Raw genomic sequence first — 17788 nt, 5'->3', positions numbered from 1 at the left:
GTGTGCCTTGTGGTGTATCATGCGCTCTGTTATGCCTACTTATGTATGGATATTAGTGTGCGTAAATGAAAAGAGGTAATAAATAAGAAAGAACCAAGGAAATAAACATTAACATCGTCACGTCATACTTTCAGGAGGGATCTAAAGTGCCCCTTACTTTTTCCATGCCTCACGAACTCCCCTTTTTCTTATTAACTTTTTCGTGGATAAAAATAAAATATGTCAGCAGATGCACTTGGAAACAGCAAAAATTACATATCTAGGAAGAGAACCAAGCAGGAACGTTGAGGTTGGAGTGAAAATTTTAAACCCTGAATGGAGTGCGGAAGGTTTCGCAAGTTTTGGAATAAAACAATTTTAAAAGTTCACTAAATATGAGCTAAGAATTCTTTAAATTGCACGCAGTATTTATGTAAGCGTACCTGAAGCCATCATTTGGATTGCTAGGCTGTATGAGTCAAGGGTCATCAAACACTAGAGAGAGAGAGAGAGAAATAGACGGAAAGGCAGGGAGGTTAACCAGGCGATGCCCAGTAGGCTACCCTACACTTGGGGAGGGGAACAAAGGGGAAAAAAGGAAAAAACAGCGGCAATGAAATGAGTTTTTCAAGTGTCCAGCGACCACTATGTCACGGGGACAGAGGGCGCGCAGTGAAAACTTAAAGATTATAGACGGGAATACAACCCCGAGTCCCTTAAGAATCTCAGGAGCGCTTTCACCGTTTCCTTTGTGAGAGAGAAAGACTACAGCCTCAAGGAGAAGAATGCGAGCTGAAAATTGCGCAGTTTTTTGCATGCTGCAGCGGTTGCTCTTCTTTTCCTGGCGGCACTGGCAGTGTCAGAAGTTTCATGAGATTTTCATAAAAACTGTGTTTTTTTCTTGCGCGTTGGTGCAACTTCGGGCCGTTGGCAAGATGCCGGTGAGAGGGCGTGTAGTACGCTGAAGAAGGGGCCATGAATATGCAAACCTACCAACTGAAAGCCAGTTTGGCGGTGTTCTGGTCGACATTCTGGAAAGGATTAGAGGGCGAAGAAGACAGATGCGCAGATTGTCTTTGCAGAGTGCATATAACTATAACAAACGAGGCGTGAGCTTTGTCCGCAGTTATAGCTGGGGGTTGATATTTATTTTACTTGTTTTATAAGTATTTTGTACAGATTGAGAACAGTTATATATAACGGAGTCTTGAGCTCTTCCCGCTATCTGCGGTTGTAAATTTATTAGTACCAAAGAGAAGGCATTTACGATGCAACATCGACCAGAAAAAAGAAGTTGCTGGCTATAGTAGCAGGATCGAAATCGATTTTTTAACGTTACATAAAGATCGCAAAGGTTGCAAATAGTTATTGGGTCGTTTCTGTTTTTTGTTTTTACAGTGCAGAAATGAGCACGCTGTAAGGTGACTTGCTGCTCAATAGAACGAACATGTTTTAAAGTGGCATGTTAGGCTTACCTGCTGAAGAAATATTTTTTGGAAGAATTCATTTCACTTCCATGTTTCGTGTAACTAAGTTCCGCTCCCTCTAATATTAGGCTTTTGGCATATAACACTTTTCTTCGGACGAAGCTCGAATACGCATCTATTATTTGGGATCCGCATACAAAAAAGAACATTAACTCCCTTGAAATCATTCAATGGAAAGCAGTCAGGTTTATTTTCCTCAAATACAGCAGATTTGATTCTCCCACAAAGCTAATGACAGAAAATAATATCCCACTTCTTTCAGACCGCCAAAAAAATAAACCGAATTTTGTTCCTCCGTAAGATTCTTTCACGCGAGGTAAACATTCCAATACCTAACTATGTTCAACCTTCTACCACCAGACTTGCACGACACACTAAGGAACACACACTGCAGCCTATCTTCGCACGAAAAAATTCATTTAAGTATAGCTTCTTCCCCCGAACCATCTCCGATTGGAACATGCTCCCAGAATCCCTTTTTCAAAATAGCAATCTTAGCAACGCATTGGAAGAACATTTCCTCGGTTAAGTTGTTTCGTTTTGAATTTTTTAATGCTGTTGTTTTTATCTTCCCTTTGTTATCGCCGAATGATGCTGTGTTGTTTTTTCGTTTATTTTGTGTATTGTTAGGTTGTTTGCCCCTCCTGCCTGGGCCACATAGGCCTGAAGTATTTTGAAATAAATAAATAAATAAATAAATAAATAAATAAATAAATAAATAAAAATAAAAGCAAAGAAATCACGCAGTACAGGAGATGATGAAATACGATTAGCTGCAGGTTTCTCGTGGTCACAAAGGGAAGTGGTAGTGTTTTTGTTAAGGGAAGGCTTTGGTAATATTGTGTCTAACCGAACAATTCTGGAAAAAAGCATTTTTTAACGGGAAATAATTTCTGAACGCTTTTGACATATATAGCAAAATTTCGCTATAACAGTCATATAACCGCAGATCTCCCGTCCACAGGCTTGCATTTTATTGCGAAAGCAATACTACGCTAGGTTTTGAGCCTTCAGCGTGGTCCCGGCGGTAGTCATGTTTGACCTTGAGACGGCCTCCAGTTTGATGACGCCTGGAGGCGCTCGCGTCTATGACGTCATACCGAGGTGAAATCTGAGCTACCAAGTCGGTTCGTCGGCGCGGTCCCAGCGGTAGCCACAGAGCGCCGCAGATCCCAGGCAGTGAGAGAGGACTGCGTTCATTTCGAGGAAAGGAAAGGCGCCTTACCAACTCTGTGGTTTAGTAAACACCTTTCAATAACACTTTAATCTAATTCCGGCGTTCATTGATGCGCTCTGACATAGAGTTGTAGACTGCGTTGATTTGGAGGAAAGGAAAGGGGCCTTACCAACTATGTGGTTTAGTGGACACCTAAACAACACTTTAAGCTAATTCCGGCGTTCATTGATGCGCTCTGACATAGACAGCGTTGTAGACTGCGTTGATTTGGAGGAAAGGAAAGGCGCCTTACCAACTATGTGGTTTAGTGGACAGCTCAATAGCACTTTAAGCTAATTCCGGCGTTCCGTGCAGCATTCAGGCTTTCGCCTTTCACTTCTTTAGTCGCTAAATTTGCTCGTAACTTGCTTTCGCAATCTTCCGGGCTTAACCAAGCTAAGCCTCTGCCAATTCTTTTTTGCTGTTAACGTTTTTGCTCTCGCAAAAAGGGTTCTTTAATGTTTTCGATGGCCATCTTAACTGCTCCATGCGAGCAATGGAAAAAAAATTTACAAGAAAGGTTTTGCTACACACGGCAAGAATGAAACATAACCTTCAATGTTTTCATAACAGTACCTTACCATTTTCTATGATTCAAAATTTTTGTACAAAAATGTCGAACACTGATGTAGGAACAGGGCTAATTGAAAAAATTGAAGAAAACAGAATTACTGAAACTCTCGAGAAGCGATCTAATAAAATAATGAAACACTAGGCCGGCGTCTCGAATAGCTAATGCAACGCTTTCTGCATTTCGGTACTTGAAAGGTAGGCGGAATGGGACGGAGGAGAAGACATTGCCCTGTGTAATAAATATCTGCTGATAAAAGGAATGGTTATCTAAAGGAGATAACTATTAAGATATGACCATTTAGAGACAAAGTCAATTGTGAAAAACTGCTTTCTCGTATACGTTGTCTGAAAATGCAACGAATATAGCACGTGAGCTTCTCGTAAGCTTAGCTCGTGAGGTTGTTACCTTAGCTGATGCTCGGCCAATATTTCTTAGACAGACGCTGCCTATTTTGACAAATTAAAAGCACATGATGGTTCACTTCGAGTTCTGGAAAATTTGAAACTAAAATAGCCTCAGAACGATTACATGAGGTAAAACAAACAGGCAAGCTGAATAACACTATTGACATCTTTGCGTGGGCGTCTGCAAAAACAACAAAAAAGCTTGTAAAAATGCGATATATCGGATAATTACAAGGTCGCTGGCGCCTAAGATTCTAGGGGAGACCTTTGCCATTACACAACAGGACTAATAAGCGCTTTCCGGGAGCACTTAAGCAGTGCAAACAGTGATTGGCTGCCGTACTTGCTTAGTAACTGTATAGCATACCATGGTTGGATCTGCGTCAAGCTTCCGAGCGCCATCATGTGAGATGATGACAGCCGACGCTCCATAACGGGCGACTGTGACTGCTGCTGCAGCTGTAACGAAGCGCAAGACCTGCTGATGGCCGAGTCAACCAATTTGCAAGCTATAGATACCAAACTTAAACGAACTGGCGTTCAAGGACAGCCCGTTGCAGTGCGCCAGTAAAGGCACTTCTCACCGCGTTGTTGGCCACTGTGACAAGCCTCAAGTGCTAATCCACACTTATTTTATTGCCCTTAGTAAATCTGAGTTGTATTTTCTTGGGTTTACGTTTCCCCGCAAAGATCACTGAGTAACACTTGTTCACAGCTTAGTCAAGAGTAAAACGGAGCAGATCACAGGATTCTGCAGCATAAGCGTGAACCACTGTAGCTTAGGGGCTTATTACATATGTAATTCAGTCGCTAATACTAAAAAATGGCTGAGGCTTAGCTTAGGTTAAGCCTAGTCAGATGCGAAGCATATTGTCGCCGAGTTGCATATCGAGCACGCCGCTTGGCTAGACGTTCTTCACGCTCTTCATCAGTCTCTGTAGCACGCCGCAACTTTTGCTTCTCATTCCAACGAGCAGCCCTGTCTCCAGGAGGCATCTCTATCCCGTGTACGCCTAGCAGAGGCAGGCGCACCCCCTTGTATACCGCCGCTCCAGCATCACGTGTTCACTACAGCGCACCTAGCGGCAGAAGCAGGAAACACATTGGTCGCGACGCCTCGCGCGACGGCGCGAGCTGGGGCCCCGTTTCTCATCTGCTGTGACGTCACGCACCACGTGGTCATCCTTGGTCACGCGCCTCGAGCGACGGCGCGAGTTGGGCCCCCGTTTTTCATCTGCTGTGACGTCACGCATGACGTGGTATGACATGGAGGTCACGAAAGGTCAATGGTAACGACACCGCCGCGCTCGAGGAGCTGGGTTGGGCTATTTTAGCATGCTTCGCATAAAAGCTCTGCTAGCGTTGCGGCTTACAGCCCTTCCCTATGTTCTTCCTGCACCCGCTGTGCTCTCTCGTGGTGGGGAGCATGCGCTCTATTTTTATACAGAGCCAGATTTTAGTGGGTCAAAGAGCAAGACATCGGTCTCGAGCCCCCCTGTCGAGCCCCCCTGTCACGGTGGGGCCCGTGTAAGTTCGTCCCAGAATGCTAATAACCACGACTGTCACATCACATAAGTGATGCAGGCTCTTGGACCGAGGACACCGTGCTCAGGGCTCACAGCGTTCAGTGCGATGTTTTGTTTTTAGGGGCGCGCCACACTTGAGACCCTGGATGGAGGGCGCGTCACGTAAAGCACACCATGTGCAAAAAGGAGTGTGAAATGCGGAAAGGGAGATGCGCTGGGTATTTGAAGACCGCATATTTTTGGTTTACATCGTACGATGAAATTACTTGACGTCAGTGCTGTACAAAAAGAAAAAAAAACTGCTGCGTAGTTTTTTTTCTTTTTCACACGCGATTAGGAAGTCCGCGATAGGAAACCCTGATGCATCCCTAGCGTTGATCATCCGACGCCTTCAGCTGTCGTTGAACTGCAAATTGCACAGTTGAGGCCATCGCATGATTTTATTCGTGCTTAAATGAAGTTCGTTCAAAGAGCATGAACAGAACAGTGTGGAATGCGAGAGCACACCAGTATTTCGTTTCTTCATTACTGCTCTCCCCATAGCTGTGGCACACATAAAAACCTGCCTTGTAGTCCTCGTGCATCTGTGCCATGCATGGCTCAGGACTCTAATGTATCTTAAGACAACACAATAGTACAATTTCGTCTTGTTTAAAGGCTTATGTCTTGAAAGTAATTACTTTATTGTATACTCTACACCGGGTTCTTATAAGGGGTACACGATAAAGACCATCATAGACTTGCTGCTTTTCGGACGCAATCGTCAAGCGTGCAGCAGTTGTCGAAAAGCAAACAAAGAAAACATTGCTGGTTGCAAGGCCGTACCTTTCCAGACGTGGATCGTTTGGCCAGGGATGCTACAGCTGAGTTCTGCTTGAGAGCGCCCAGAAGCTCGCCTACATTCATGCCTACAACACAAAGCTCTCACGCGACAAACAAGTAATCAATTGCTAACGCTTGTTTCGTTACCTGCTCAAATAGGTAATCGAGCAGATTAAAAGCGCAAGAATTTCAGTGCATCTCAGTTGTTTAGTAGCGTGAAACTTCAAATCATTGGTCTTGCTACTGCTGTGATGGGCTGTGGTTAAGTGCTGTTTGTTTCAAGTTTGTATCAAACTTAAACGAGATGTTGGAGAGGAGGAATAACCGCGAACTTGGACGAGACTTAAGAACGAGAAGAAGGCTGGACGAGCGGTAACTGGCAATTGAAGTTTATTGGGAAAAAAGACGTGTTGCAGCAAAGGTTGCATCTGCGCATAGCGTACGTAATACCGGTGCGCTACCAGAACTAAGATAAGGACACATGGAACACGCGAGATGGCTAGGGAAAGAAATGGAAACAAACACAGAAATGTGTCAACGATAGGCTGCGGCAGCACTACCGATCCTTGAAGAGCGATAATGGCGCCAATATGCCGAGACACTGCAGGGAATGCGATGGCTGCTACCCATAGTTCAACAAAGCCACTATCATCGGAATGGGCAGGTCGAAGCTTGAAAGGGAGATTTTAGAAGCGGCACACATGCGCAAACTTGGGCTCCATATGTGTGTTAGTGAGCCTTCTGTGGCGCTTTTAGATAAGGAGACCCGGTTTCTGTTAAACCTGTGACAGGCATCTTCTTCGTTTTTTGTGCTTTCTGTGTTTGTTTCCATTTGTTTCCCTAGCCATCTCGCGTGTTCCATGTGTCCTTATCTTAGTTCTGGCAATATAACGGTGTTACGTACGCTATGCATGCAACATTTGCTGCAACATGTCTTTTTTCCCAATAAACTTCAGTTCCTAGTTACCGCTCGTCCTGTCTTCTTCTCGTTCTTAAGTCTCGTCCAAGTTCGCGATTATTCCTCCTCTCGAACATGTCAGACCAACTGGCCCAAAGCTTCTCCTTGTTAAACGAGATGCTTTTCTTCTGGCTTTGACCATTCGGGACAACTGCGGAAAAGCTACGCATAGGCCGAAAACGTCCGTGGTTAGAGCTCTTACGTGTGAGGATGCCCTTGGCCACTATGGGCAGCTTCGTGGTACGGCGCAGCCAGCTGAGACCGGGGAACGTGAGGACAAGTGAGAGGAGCGCCCCGACGAAATACGGACTGGCAGGATCGAACGTGATCGGGCAACCAGGACACGAAACTTCCAGGTTCGCAAAGCTGCGTTGTAAGAAAAAAAGGGAGAATTCATTCGATATCTGTCTAAGAAGGATTCGAGCTCGAAAGCCATCACTCAAGGTCTATCTGCTCTACAGTGTTAACAGCGAGACTTTTGAACAGCGGGACATTTGAACCAACTAATTAGGCAAGCGTAGCAGGGGGCGCAGAAAGGTAGGTGGGCCGATGAGATTAGGAAGTTTGCGGGGATATAGTGGACGCAACTGGCAGAGGACAGTTTTAATTGGAGAGACATGGGCGAGGCCTTTGCCCTATTGTGGGCGCAGTCAGGCTGATGATGATGATGAATGATGAACAGTAGACCATTTGCCGTCTTGGAATGTATGTGATGCGATCAGATGGACGCATAATAAGAGGACAACCATCGTAGCTAATGTAAACAACAGACCGAAAACAATTCAAAGCAATTTTCAAGCATGCGTGTATTTGACACAGAGAATGCATAATTCTGTGATACAGGCCTCCGCATTACGAACTCAGTGGCTCTATTCAGGCAAGCAATAGAGGGATGAACAGCGACAGCTTTCTCTTTGTCGCGACGCAAGTATGGCGTGCAATGTTTACTAGATTTGTCTGGCTCAAAAAGCAACAGGAAGCCGCTATCAACTTTCGCTAACGCTCCACGCATTTGAAAAACGAAGCACAACAAGCAACATCTGCCTCAGAGGAAGAAGAGTTTTGCGCTTATAATGAACCCACCCTAACGATTGGCTGTAGGACGACACCGACCCGCTTTTCCCCAAGCGGCGAAATTCTGAGGCATTGAGCGGGCACGCTGCACGACGGCGCAACCGCGCCGCGGTGCTTTGACTGACAGTGTCCACCTTCCACGCGCTCTCTCTCTTTGTCGTGCCCCATTAGCCCGTCACCCCGCCGGTGCGGCGGTAGCGAACACAGGCCCGGTGGCTTCATCGTGCGCCGATTATGCTCATCGGTGTTCAAGAATAGTCTTCTGGCGGGCTAGTTGGTTCTTTTCGTTCATGGTTAAACTGCGCGAAGGAAACAAGGACAGAGACAGAAACACACGTACACACTGAGCGCAGAACTTCCAACTTTTATTCGAAAAAGGCTTCGGGCATTAGCTTTTATACGCACTAAACAACCACCACATGACACAGCCGGGATAAAAACCGATAAGTATTGACAGTAACGTGTCCATGATGCGCCGACCCGCCAGAGCGCCAATCTAAACTATACCAGTGTGTGCAAGCTTATGCACCATTGATACCTAGATACAAGGAAAAAGAAAAGGGAGACTGGAAGATTAAGATCCTAAAAGTGAAGATAAAACGAATACCACCATCCTTCATCCTTCATCCATCCTTCATCCATCCTTGCCATCCTTCATTGATTTTAGCCTGGTGTCGCCTTTTCATTGCTCGCGTCGCCTTTACCTTTGTTGTTCGTTGTCTCCATCTTTCACTCTCAGTTTCACAGTTTTAGCCTCTCGTGTGTTTTTCTTAGTTCTTTTCAGCCTACGTGTTTTAGTGGCCTTGCACCTTCATCGTTAATTGTTATTACTGTTGTTCCGCGTCTCATCCCATTGCTGAGTAGGTTGCGCTAGTAATACAGCGTTTTGTTGATGACCTCTTTGGTGGTATTCGTTTTATCTTCACTTTTAGGATCTTAATCTTCCAGTCTCCCTTTTCTTTTTCCTTGTATCTAGGTATCAATGGTGCATAAGCTTGCACACACTGGTATAGTTTAGATTGGCGCTCTGGCGGGTCGGCGCGTCATGGACACGTTACTGTCAATACTTATCGGTTTTTATCCCGGCTGTGTCATGTGGTGGTTGTTTAGTGCGTATAAAAGCTAATGCCCGAAGCCTTTTTCGAATAAAAGTTGGAAGTTCTGCGCTCAGTGTGTACGTGTGTTTCTGTCTCTGTCCTTGTTTCCTTCGCGCAGTTTAACCATGAACTCATCGGTGTGCTACGCCGGGGTTCACTAAAGGGATGGAAGCGTCTTGCTTGTGTCGTAGCTTCCATCAATTGAGCATTCACTTACAGGTGTGTGTTGAGAACAGAAATCTGCGCAGGTGGCAGGAATCGTTTAATGCACGTGAAGTATCGCGCTGCGTGGCGATTAGAAAAAAATTTGCGAGGTCACTCTGGCAACTAAAGTGTTGAGAGGCGAAAGCCGGGGACACTATACCATGACAACTTCAGGTGGATGTGACGTCACATCGTTCCCGTGGCTATATCGATACCCTAATTACACGTCTTCCGGGGATCTTAAGTGTTAATTGCGCTTAATTACCCATTTTTAGAACTAATTTGACACAAATCCGACGTTTTTCTGACCTTTCTGTGAAAATTTTCACTATGCCGTGACGACTTCCGGTGCATGTGACGTCACACCGTTCCCGTGATTATATCGACGTCCACGCTATTTCGAGATAATTTTGATATTTTAACTATAATTAGTTAACTAATTACTCTTGAGTCATAAAACATGGCTTCTAGGGTAATTTTTTCTTCCTCTATCTGAAGTAACTTTTCTCCTATCTTTTTTAGTTCCCGAGTTAACACGAGTTAAACCCTGCGAAACGTGTGACACCCTCTCATAACGGATGACAGTATGAGCCATTAAAGGCTCATTAAAGGACCACCTCAGCGCCTCAAGCCTTATTCTGATCCGTCCGTTCTTTCCTTCCCGTAAATCACCAGGATGTATCCTTCTTCAGCGGGGAAGTACTGTAATGGGATCGACCGGCAGCAGTTCAGGCAGCGCAGCGAAGAGGTAGAGAAGTGCAGTCGTGATCGTAAGTGACACCTGTGAGTGTTCCCCCGTAGTGGGTATTATTTATTTATTATGCCCTCAGGATACAAATGTACAGTATAGAGGGGAGCGGAAGATGCAGAGGCGTACACATTGTACACAGAAAAGTTATTAGTAAAAAATATACACAATCTCTGTAAAACCTGTACAAAAACAAAAGTAAGCACACAAAAAGAATGTAAGAGAACAAAAGTACAGAGAGTAAATTTCGAAATCGGGAACGGTGTTAATAAATACAGAAAAATATGACACAGAAAACAAATAAAAAACAAGGAATACAGTTTTTAATAAACAAACAGCCATAATGGGAATATGATCACCATCTATGAAAGCCATAATGATATTATGAGCACCAGCTACGAAAAGAAACTTTGTAATGCTGATTGAAATTTCTCAATTTCAGACATGCTTGTTAGTGATGCCGATAAGTTATTCCAGTCATTGCTTGTCCGAGGAATAAACGAGTATGAATATGCAAGGCGATATGAATATGAATATGCAGGGGGTATGTGCCAAATTTGAGGCTATCCAACCAACGGTGAGTGTGTCCGTTGGGACGCTCATCGACCAGCGCCCACCGACATGCCCTTCGAATTAAAAACCTTTACAATACTAATGATCCGTCATCTGCGCCGGCAACAGGAAAAAGAGCGCCGGTGGGCTCTTAATACCTTTGCGCTTACTCGGCTTGCGACATATAAACTGGCAGTGCGTTCAACTGAAAGGCAAACACGGCCGACGCCATTCAACATATGAACTGGCCTTGTGTCGAACACACGCGGTAGCAGTGTGGCTCTGCAGATTACAGATCATGCAATGAAGACATTGGCGCGGCCACACAATAGCGGTACGTGCCCCATCGAAGCGCGCCAATGCTGTGGCGTGCTAGTGGTTCGTATGTTTACCATCGCAAGGAGGTGTTAGTAGAGTGTAGGCCACGCCATATTGGACGGCTGATGATTAATAGATTTTTGTTCAAATACCTGTACTTTAAACTGCGAGCGTACGGCAGTAGGGTCTATAGGAAAGCACGACAATGGCAGAAAGGTAATCCATTACCATATTGGCCATACCAGCCGTACGCTCTTTCTTAAAATCCCTAACTTCGACCGCCTAAGATACATTAACGCGCACTGACATCGCGAAATGCATTTTCGTAGTTCGTCGGAATCGAAATGCGACGAAATTTTGCCCCGCGACCCATGAGCGAGCCCACTAGTGCCGAAGCTACTGAAACACCGCGGAAAGGGAAAATAAATAACTTTATAAATAGGTGCGACCAGCACACATGCCGGGAGAAAACAGGTCGAGCTTAGTAAGCACAATATCAAGACGCGAAAAAAAGGGGAAAAAAATGTGGAGCGCATTCGTGCCGCTGTTCCGTTCGAAGAAAGCGTTTGATTTCAGTTCTCACTTCAAATAGCACATGGTTATTCACTCTCGGCACAAACCTAGGCTTGACTTATGCAGTGCGCTTTGTGTGAATTACTTAAGGTCGCCTAGGCGAACTTCTCGTTCTGTATCCGACGAGAATGTGCCCAAAATCACTTTTACAACGGTATTCAAGAACGACCGAAGAAAGTAGGGCGCTCGGCTACTGGGACGGTGTACCCAGGTTCGGACTTGATCACAGCGGCTGCATTTCGAAGAAGGCAAAACACAAAAGGCGTCCGTCTGCTGTACGTTATCACGTTAAAGATGTCCAAGTGGTATGAATTACTTCGGCGCCCTCGACTACCGCATTAATCTCTTTCAATCTTTTTCCACTTCCCCGTTGCTACCATAATCACGACGCGACTGAGGTGTCTGCAGAGAACTGAGGCAGTTTCTGCGCCTTACGATGCACTATATAGAAACTATAGAATGTACTGCCCAACCCCGGAAAAGGCTCTCCACAAACAGGAGCAGTTAACAGGGAGGCAACTCCAAACAAACGTAGCGCCCAACCCATAGAAAGGGTCTATTACGAGGGGGTACCCAAAAGAAACCGGACTTATTTTTGTTTGAACTTATTTGCTCACATTTTAAGCACAGACCTTCAATCTGCTTCAAAGTATTCCCCACTTGCAATGATAGGCTTGTCGAATCTTTCATTCCATTTTTCAAAACATTGTTTAAATTCATCTTTTGTGATGCTTGACAGTGCCTCCGTCGTTTTTTTCTTCACCTCAGCAACATCAGCGAAACGCTGTCCATTCACCTATTTTTTCATTCTAGGAAACAAAGAAAGTAGCACGGGACAAGGTCGGGAGATTATGAGGGTTGAGGAATAGGGGTCATGCAATTTTTGGTCCAAAATTGTCGTAGAGACAGGGCTGTGTGAGCAGGGGCATTGCCATGATGGAAGAACCAGTCACCCGACCGCCACAAATCTGGCCGCTTCCACCGCGCACTGTTGCCCAATCTTTTCAAAACATCCAAGTAGAAAGCCTGGCTAACTGTCTGACCCTGCGGAGCAAATTGTCAATGGACGACTCCTCTCACGTCGAAAAAACAAATGAGCATTGTTTTGAGGTTTGGTTTCACCTGACGAGCTTTCTTGAGGCGAGGAGAATTTGAAGTTTTCCATTGACATGATTGTTGCTTTGATTCAGGATTCCATTCAGGAACACTTGAGTTGTCCCCGTAGCATCGTCCTTGGACGTCTTTCTTAATATTTCAAGAGTTGCCATTCAACTTTTTCCGAGCAAAAATCAGAATTTCACCGGCGCACGCTGTTCACGAAAATCAGCCATTGCAAAAACGCCGCTCACACAAAACAGTCGTCACTCTAAAACTCTGCCTAAACTAGTCTGACCTCCTTCAACGACGGCACTCGGCTTACTGACTCTGGAATGTTCGTTCTATGCGCTCCTAGTGTCAAACGCGGTACCACAGAAGCTTTGCCGACCAAAAAATTTAGTCCGGTTTCTTTTGGGTACCCCCTCGTATATACAGGGTGTCCCAGATAACTTCGACCAAGGTTTATAAAAAAACTAAGCGTTCTTCAGAACTGAAATCTCATGGATGTTGTTAGGGTTTATCAAAAGTATCGGTACCATTTTTTCGCTCTCCCTATTTGAATAATTAGTCGAGATAAATAAATTACCTTTTTAAATATAGTTTGAAACGTTCAGGCGTCAATAGGAAAGTTGTGGAGCTCCGCAAATATTGTCCAACCCCAGACACTTCGAACGAGATTGACTTAGCGTGGCCGTTTTTATTTGGGATAAACGAAAGCCCGCGGAGTATAAAAAATACCACATGAAAACGCGCTCCGTGCGCCCGGATGCGCCGCGATTACAGCGCTCTCATCCGTGCTTTGTAAAAAACATCACCCCCTTCGCGCCTTTCGTGCTGCCCAAGACAGGGCTTCGCGTTGTGCTTGGTCCCAACATAGAAGAAAGCGCCTCTGCCTTTTGTTTGTTCGCGCCCACAAATTTTCAACATGAAGTTTTTCATCGCAAGCTGGAAGCAAAAATACATCAATAGCACAAAATAGTGCCACATTAATTTTCTAAGAACTTCAACTATTTAGGGGAAAGATCTGAAGAAAAAAATTTGGCAGAGGCTTAGCTTGGTTAAGCCCGGTAAGTTGCGAAAGCAATAGCCCTGGCTGCGCCTGGTTTGCCTGGTGGTGTGTATTGGTAGTGCTCTTAGTAAAGCTTATTTATGAAAGTTTTGCCCATTTGTTTTACATGGCATTATACTCACCACACGAGGGCTCCCACGTGCTGGGAGATTTACGCGTGCCTAAACTAGCGGCTGACGCTAACGGATGATTGTCTAGAAACTTCCCTCTTTCACTCCCACTTCCTCCCTTCCTGTACGGTGCGGTTCGGGGGTCCACCGAGATGACAGAGAATTTCCTTTCCTCAAAAAGCGTTGCGTTCAAAAGAGAAGGCATCGCTCCGAACGGGTGGTGGCGTTCCTCCCTTCCTGTGGTTCGGGTGTCCACCGAGATGACAGAGAATTATTCCGCCATGCGTTGCCCTTTGAACGCACCGGTTTTTGAGGAAAGAAAATGGCGCAGTAATTCTCTGTCATCTCGGTGGACACCAGAACCGGCCGCTAAGCGGCAGGAGCGGGAGTTAGGCCACGCTTGGTAGCTGCGACCTCGCTACGCGACGGCGCAAGTTGGAGCCCCGCTCTTGCAGTTGTGACGTCAGACCGCTAAGCGCGCCGCGCGTGGCAGGAGCAGGAGTTAGGCCGCGCTTGATAGCTGCGGCCTCACTACGCGACGGCGCGAGTAGGAGCCCCGCTGATTGATTGATAACAACTTTTATTTCCACCGATGTAGGAGGCCCCCAACTCCCCGTCCCTGGCACGCAGGCCTAGGGGACGGGGGATGGGACCTCCGCGACTAAAGACTGGCGAAGATACATTGTGTCTTCGCGGCTTCAGCCGCCAGGCGGACAGCTCGTTTCTGGTCGGCGGGGACCTCGCTTCGCAGAAGGGCCTCCCAGGCTTCTCTACTCTTAATATTGTCCTCAGCACCCGGGGATCCAGGGCATTGCCAAATTATATGATCGAGGGTACCCCTCGCTCCGCAGGTCTTACATTTGTCACCTTTTTTATCGTCTAACGTGGTTTGAAATAACCAGACAGGGTTAACGAAGTTTCCGGCCTGTAATCGTCGCCAGGCGATGGCCTCTGTATTGGTTAAGTTTGGATCTGGTGGTGGCATTAGACGCCTGCCTAACCTGTAGTGCACGGCGATTTCCGCGTATGTTTGCAAACGTTCGTCCATCCCCTGGGGGTCGGGTGGCTCTACAGTTACCCGGAAGTAGAGATCTCGGGCTAACATGTGGGCCGCCTCTTGCAGCTGTGACGTCAGACCGCTAAGCGCGCCGCGCGTGGCAGGAGCAGAAGTTAGGCCGCGCTTGATAGCTGCGGCCTCGCTACGCGACGGCGCGAGTAGGAGCCCCGCTCTTGCAGCTGTGACGTCAGACCGCTAAGCGCGCCGCGCGTGGCAGGAGCAGGAGTTAGGCCGCGCTTGATAGCTGCGGCCTCGCTACGCGACGGCGCGAGTAGGAGCCCCGCTCTTGCAGCTGTGACGTCAGACCGCTAAGCGCGCCGCGCGTGGCAGGAGCAGGAGTTAGGCCGCGCTTGATAGCTGCGGCCTCGCTACGCGACGGCGCGAGTAGGAGCCCCGCTCTTGCAGCTGTGACGTCAGACCGCTAAGCGCGCCGCGCGTGGCAGGAGCAGAAGTTAGGCCGCGCTTGGTAGCCGCCGGCCTCGCTACGCGACGGGCTGAAAGTACAATCAGTATTGCTTTCGCAATAAAAAATTATCCAATTCTGTAATATTCAGTATATTGAGCGGAAGAACCGCGTAGCGGCAAACTATTTTAGTTAGGCATACCTATGGGATGTAAAGAAAAACCATACGCATTCTGTCTTCTTATTTATGACTTCGCCACTTCGAAACAGAAGCCATAGAACTCATTATGTTTAAAAGCTTCCTTCTCCATAAGGAGTCACCATTTAGCTCTGTGCATTGTTACATCTAAGAAATTTCGTGAACTAAAATGTGGGTTTCAAATACGCGCACCATTCATTGCTTCCCTGGATTTTTTTGTTTGCTTTTATTTTGCATGAACAGCTGGAAAACATTCTTTGATATTATGAGCGAGACATCCCTTCCCACGGTATCATGATTTATAGAATATTTACTGCCTTCTTTGTTGGAGTGACACGCCTGAAGAGCTTTTTAATTTTCCTGAAGCTTCTTGCGCACGTTGCTATGGGTTTCCAAAATTTTGATCATCCGCTTTTCCCCTGACATCAGTGTAACGCCTGAACAATGCTGAAGCTCAACTCATTTCTTGTAGCCTTCAAGCAGGTTTCAGCAGCTGTCAGCTTACCTGAGGCCCTTTGGTAGGTGGAAGCCATACTTAGCGAACGGGATTGCATATCCCGTGAATGGTGAGTCCACAGTGACGACGATGGCAGAGACGTTGTTGCGTTCCGCCCGTTTCACCAGCGACTCCGTGAGGGATCGGTTGCGGAAGAGATACACTTGCTGCCATAGTAGGGCGTCCGGCACCCTGGCCCTTATGTCTTCCAGGGACGCAGTGCTCAATGAACTCACGATCATCACCGTGCCGGCGTCCCGTGCGGCTGCAAAACGATAAATAATGTTGACCGAGAAAGTTCGAGCGGAAAATTCAAATGTGTTGTGTTGTGTTGGGTTTATTGGCGCATAAGCAGCCAAGAACAAGGTATGGAAAAAATATGCTTGAGCAGAGTTTGAAAACAAAGTGGATAAAAACGGTGGTGTAGAGGGCCTAAAAGTTATTTTTACTAACTAGCTGATGAAAGACAAGAATTTTAAAAATGTCTGATAGCAGAACCTTTTAAAGGTTGGGTTACCTCCGCAGACATCCTTGGCTCGGCAAGGATTTCGAGGCTCCCAACAACTCAGAACAAGACCTCAGCCTCCTTCTCATGATTCAGAAAGTGACTGAGGTGTATAATTGTATGTAGCGAAGCACAGGGTGAGTAGATTAGAGTTGATGAAGAATACTGGCTTCCCTTAAAGAGCTAAAAACACAGGGTATACTGACAAGTGCATCATCGCCTAAAATCAATGCTGGATGAAAAGGAATGCCTTCTTTGTAAAGGGTAGTAAAATGTTTTTTCCTTAATGATTCAATTTCCGTACATGAGAATAATATGTGGTTTACTGTTAGTTCATCTCCGCACTTTTCACAAACAGGTTTGTCTTCTTTTGTAAGTAGGAATTTGTGTGTGAGATGTGTGTGTCCAATACGCAGACGGCATAAAATAACTTCGATGAAACGTTCTTGGCGGGAGAATGACTTCCATTCTTCTATAAATGGTTTTACTAAGTGGAGCTTATTATTACTTTCAATATTCCATTCAGACTGCCATTTATCTCTGAGCATATACTGTACTAACTTCATGCCATCTTTGTAGGGAATGTTAACTTTCTTTATTTGTTTGTTCAGAGCTTTCGCAGCACATTCATCCGCCTTCTCATTGCCAGTGATTCCAATGTGGCTGGGAACCCAGCAAAATTTTATGTCTTGTCCCTGTATTGTGGCGCTCGTTAAGTTGTGTATGATATTACCAATTAGTGGTGTCACTGCAGTTCTATGGTGAAGTGAGGTTAGTATGCTCAGAGAATCAGTGTAAATGATACTGTTCTGAATGTTCTCATTTATTATTTTTTCTACAGCCACCAAGACTGCGTAACACTCGGCGGTGAAAATGGATGTACACTCAGGTAGCCGTACTATTTTTTCCCAATTATTCTGAACTACAGCACTTCCCACGTAGTGCGCCGATTTTTATCCATCGGCAAAAAATGCTTCGTATTCTCTGTATTTTTCGTTGAGTGCTAAATATTCTTTTAATATCTGTTCTTGTGGTGTATGTTTTTTCCGAAATTGTGTTAATGTGAAGTCGCACACAGATGGTAGGCAGTACCAAGGCGGGATTGGATCCGGTTTGCGGGCAATATTAGGTAATATGTTCATTATGTCTAGTTCTTGGCTTTTCTCTTCAAAGCGGAGAAAAAGTGGTCTGATTGCTAGAGGTTTGTTGGTAAATAGTGTTCGAGATGGACACTTTGTAACGAGTGGGTAACAGATGTGTTTAGGCTGGGAACGGATCTTTAAAATGTATGAGCATGTGAGAATTGTTCGTCTGTCTGC

General features: G+C 45.8%; 1 pseudogene; it reads right to left on the bottom strand.

The window, feature by feature from the left end:
* The window catches only part of LOC149347146 (uncharacterized), a 38817-nt pseudogene that overhangs the window by 6584 nt on the left and 14445 nt on the right, over positions 1 to 17788 (bottom strand).

This window comes from Amblyomma mixtum, chromosome 4, assembly GCF_055824585.1.
Source record: "Amblyomma mixtum isolate Tamu chromosome 4, ASM5582458v1, whole genome shotgun sequence".
NCBI lineage: Eukaryota > Metazoa > Arthropoda > Arachnida > Ixodida > Ixodidae > Amblyomma > Amblyomma mixtum.
The sequence above is the reverse complement of the archived record's forward strand: the minus strand, read 5'-3'. Positions and strand labels throughout refer to the sequence as shown.